Raw genomic sequence first — 4,965 nt, forward strand, 5'->3', positions numbered from 1 at the left:
AATGGGGGGGGGGCTTCCCTCTCCGAAACTAAGACCAATCACAGATGGCGAACAACCAACTCCGCGAGCCTCCTTTCATCCGAGACGAGAGAAGGGAAGAAAGAAACCTGAGCGGAGCCGAAAAGCTCACCTGCCAGCACCAGGAGGGCAGCAGGCGTTTTCGAAAAGATCACCCCCTTGTCTTCGTAAATCTAACAGTGACTCTCTGTAGCTGTTTATTGCCCCCCCTCCCTTTTTTTTAATACACATTATTACACCACAGACAAATTCATCCATGCCTCGCGGAGATAAAAGGCTAATGTTGTTAACCAGCAAGAAGGCATTAAACATTTCCCATCATCTGGCTCTTCTTCATCGCTGTCATCGCCGCTACACCCAGATCTCATTAGATGACTTTAGCTCCTGATCTCATCTCAGGCTTATTGTTTTCCATCCACATCACATCCAGCCTCTCTTAGGGCTAATTGCAGCTAATGTTTTTTTTCCTCTCTCTTTCTTTTTATTGACTTGTATTCTTGTACCAGGAAGACTCCGAAGAAGCAGATGCTTAATGTGTGAGTGCTTCTGAGTGAGCCTATTCACACACACACACACCCTCCATCCATCCATGGTCAGTTTAGCAAGAGGCCATTCAGGGTTCCCTTACCCTCCCCCCCTCTGTACATCCACACAGAAATCAAAAATCCTCACTCAACCCCACTGATGATTGATGATGTGACAGAAAAAGGAAAGAGGCAGCAAACGCAGCAGAGAACAGAGTCGAGGCGAGCCGCTGGATGATGGCCTTACTTAACTCGGAGGTGAAAAGAAACTTGTTGCGTCTTCGCTAGTTTGGGTAACAGGAAGCGTCCCGGGGAGTGGCAGAGTTACACGACAGGCGGTTACTTCTGGGCTGCCACTCCTGCCTAACTGGAAGGTTAACGCATCTCGAGATGAAAAAAAAAAGAAAAACCTGAGCAGTTGACGTCACGCCTGGCTGTGACAGCAGCTTCTTCTGTTCTCAGGTAAAATCTGAGATTACCAACATGTTCAAACACCACACCCACCTGCGAGCAATTTGTAATTCCAGCTGCGCCAAAGCCACAAACATGTACTACTGATGTGGCTTCTGATTAGGCAACCTGTTGGCATTTAAATTTGTTTAATTGTAGGGTTGCATGTATATATATAAACATTCAGGGAGAGGCCTGACTTCAGCAGGTCAAAGGTGAAGCAGCAGTCACCGAGTTCAACAACGGCCTCCGCAGTCACAGTGATATAACACGACCACGTAACAAATAATTCTATGGTTGGCACATCACGTTTCGACACAGAAAAGTCGTAATTTCCAAGTTTCCACCCGAAAGGCTCAACTGCAGCACTTCCCGAAGTTGACTTTTTAACCTGGAGAAAACGTCACCGGTCCTGACTACAAACAGCAACATGGCTGTCAGCCTGGTCAATGTTAGCCTGGACAGTTAGCATGGTCAATGTTAGCCTGGTCAATGTTAGCCTGGACAGTTAGCATGGTCAATGTTAGCCTGGTCAATGTTAGCCTGGACAGTGTTAGCCTGGACAGTTAGCACGATCACTTAGTCTGGCCAAAATTAGCCTGGACAGTTAGCATGGTCACTTAGCCTGGTCAATGTTAGCCTGGACAGTTAGCATGGTCACTTAGCCTGGTCAATGTTAGCCTGGACAGTTAGCACGGTCACATAGCCTGGTCAATGTTAGCCTGGACAGTTAGCATGGTATATGTGAAAATCTTTTAAGCTATAATAAAAAACAAACTTCCTGATGAAGTCAGGTGCCAGTTTGAGGTATAAATGGATTAATGATCATGTCATAAACGAGAAAATAATAAGTTTTTTAATGCACAAACTCAATCACAAACTACTGAAATTAAGTAATAATCGTTTACCTAATGTAAAAGCATTTTGTTGGACAAGTGTTAGATGAGTGTTTTCTCAATATTAACTGTTTGTGTGGCATTTGAAGGTCCCACACACAAGCATATGAGACTTTACGCTCCTGTCAGGGGTGTTTCCACGCAGTAGCAACATGAATTGTCAATATTTTGAATCCTCTCCAACTAACAGACATATTTTGAGCGCTCCACTTCACACTTGTCATATTCTCGTAAAATATATACCAAAGGTGTTTTTATTACAACCTTTTACAAGTAAATCATTGTAAGTCTGAGTCACTCCCTAACACTCCCTGAAGCTAAATTACAAGTTTAGTCTCGAGTTAGATCTCTCATTAAAGCGTCGCACAATTTGACTGGAGTTCTACTTAGACAACCTGTAATTGTTGGTTAGTCTGCGCAGCGCCTCAGGTGACTTGTGTTTATGTTACTGTCTGATGACAAACCCTGAGAAAATTCATTAGGCGGCTTGAAAGCAGCGAGGACCTCGGCAGCTGGGCCCCGAGCTCGGAGAGCCTGCATTTATCCGGCAGTCGGAGTGTAAAGCACAAACATGCGCTGTTGTGATACACGAGAAGGAGTCTTTCCAGGACACTGTCTCGAGCACTTGGCCAGTAAAGATTCCCACCAGAGTGTTGACAACATACTTAACCGGAAACCTTACACTCAGCGCCATGTTGCTGAACATTGCGTCCAGCGCCTGCGTCGAGGATGACTCTCGGCTGCTGCGACGCCCAACTTTAGCTCAGCGCCTGTAAATCTGCAAGGGCTGCAGCCATTTTTGTGTCGGCTAAGGTCTGTTGTAAGGATCACCTATTGAGAGTGTTTCATTAAAATCCGCCCACATGATGATATTTTGCTAACGGACAGACAAACAAGCACAGGTGAAAACACCGCCTTTAAATGATTCATAGCAGGCTAAGGTCAGAGCCGTGACACATTCATTTATTCATTTCTGTGCAAACATAAATATGTCAATCCACAGGCACACCCTCGAGGCAGGTTCACATATTTCCCAGCCAATCCTCGCTCGTGTCGTCGCAGAGGTGCGAGGCGATCCCCTCGGCTTGTTTTCCATTTGAACCCGCTCACTGTGTCGCCTGAGCCCACCTGTTTTCCCCCTCGTCACAAAAAAAAAGGCACGGAGGCCTGTCAATGAGTAATTGGAGCCGGCGGACCTTTGGTCACCAAAAACAGCCTTCCTTCTATCTGTCAAACATCTAACTAAATTTGCCTGGAAGAGTCCAAACTCTCCCTCGTTTATTGATCCATTTCTTTTCGTTCTTTCTGAAAAACGAAGCAGAGCCAAAAAAAAAACAAAAACCCTGCCCTTTCAACACCGAACGTGCTGATTAACGCCGCTCAGATCCGCACACTTAGAAGGGGAAGTTTGCACAATTTTGCTCCGCGCAGGAGGTGCAGCAAACCACGTCGAATTTCAGATGACTTTTGTGAAACCCGGGGTGGGACGATGTCCATTTAAAGTCAATTTAACGCTATGAATGAAGTCCAGGAAGAGATGGCGAGAAAGCAAAACACAAAATAATCGAGAAAACAAAAGGGTAGAGTTCATGGCGATGAATGAGGAAGGGGAAGCAGTAAAGAGAAAGAGCAGATACATCTTTCAGTCAGGCAGCTTTAAATGGCCAACATCTACTTTTTGTGTTTTAGCATAGCAAACACAGGTGTGCACGGTGGTGTTCGTAACATCCTAAGGGGTTGCAAAAGCTACTATATGTGTACCAAAATCCACACTGTCTAAACTTGGCTTAGGAGCGAATCAAAGTGTTTTATCTGATTAGACTAAAGGCTCGTGCAAACAGGCAACAGAAGCCATTCTGTCCTTTGAGGACTCACCTGGGCCGGTCTGCATCTCAAGCTGCCAGGGGGCATCAACAATCAGACAAATGATCAATAAACAAGCTGCTGTGAGTAAAATGCAGCAGTATGGAGGTGTGTGTGTGTGTTGGGGGGGGGGGATGGCCTACATCCAGTGACATCCTGTGTTTGTAATGTGCCTGGCCTGGTGGATGGGGTGGGGGCCCTGTGGGGGCTTTTCAGCAGCATCAGCACCGAGTCTGAACAAAGATAAGTCAAATATATAGAGAGAGATATATTAGTTTGATCCAGAGAGATAGCAGGGAGTTAGCATGGCTTCTGGGTGGTGTAAGTGTTGGGCCTTCGCAGCCTCAGAGGGAGGAGTCCTCTGTGGCGAGCTGCTTCAATTGTCACCTAAGCCGTGGTCCAGCTCCTCGGAGCAGGTGCACGGGACACTCGTACTTATTTCACGCTTATCGGCGTCTGCGCGCATCCCTCTTATCCGTATATCAAACGGCACATCACGAGATGAGACCGTCTCGGCGCCGCCACATCGGTCCCTTCCCCTTTTATTTTCCTCCAGTCCTCTCGCCGTCCTCGCCTCTCTCTCTCTCGCTCTCTCTCGGCTCCGTGCACCGCGGCGTGCACGAGACGTGCCCCAGTGCATGACGCTGAGCCAATCAGGGGCGCCATTCCGAAAGTTTACCTTATATGGCAAGAGCCGTGCCGCTCGCTCAGTATAAATAGAAAGCGCCCGGCGCTAACGGACTCACTCTCAGCGCCGTCACACACAGCTTGTGCGGGATTTCATTTGCCTGAAACCGGTTCCCTTAAAGCGAAAAGCCCCCCACCCAAAGGTAAGCAGCCAAAAAAAATTTAATTCACACGCTTCTGATTTTAATAGTCGTAATGTAAACAATGAGCACAATATTGTTATTTTTTTGAATGTTTAAAATTTTGGGGTTTTTGCAAGTAAAAGCTAACCACGAGGTTCTTTGTGCAGTCGGTAACTAACCGAATTAATTTAAATTTAACTAGCTTTGTGTTGGTTTAAGTCTCTTAAAATGGTTAACTTGGAGGAAAAAAAGGAGGGGTGGGGAGAAAAATTATACCGTTATTCGCAGGTGCTTTTAACCGGCTTATGGTGAACTTCAGTTGGCTTAACTGCTGAAAGTCGGCCTTTTTTAAAGGGGATGTTTAATTTGTTCAGAATTTGCTGGCAGGTCGACGCTTCACCCCCC

The 4,965-nt window shown here is 46.4% G+C and overlaps 1 protein-coding gene across 1 annotated transcript in view; it reads left to right on the forward strand.

Annotated features, from left to right (window-relative positions):
- Positions 1–4,437: 4,437 nt before the first annotated feature.
- actb2 (actin, beta 2) overlaps positions 4,438–4,965 on the forward strand; it is a 3,965-nt gene continuing 3,437 nt past the window's right edge. The window contains exon 1 of the mRNA XM_017416676.3: positions 4,438–4,581. The gene's annotated coding sequence lies outside the window, so the exon portion shown is untranslated. The remainder of the gene's footprint in view (positions 4,582–4,965) is intronic.

This window comes from Kryptolebias marmoratus, linkage group LG12, assembly GCF_001649575.2.
Source record: "Kryptolebias marmoratus isolate JLee-2015 linkage group LG12, ASM164957v2, whole genome shotgun sequence".
In the NCBI taxonomy this organism is placed as follows: domain Eukaryota; kingdom Metazoa; phylum Chordata; class Actinopteri; order Cyprinodontiformes; family Rivulidae; genus Kryptolebias; species Kryptolebias marmoratus.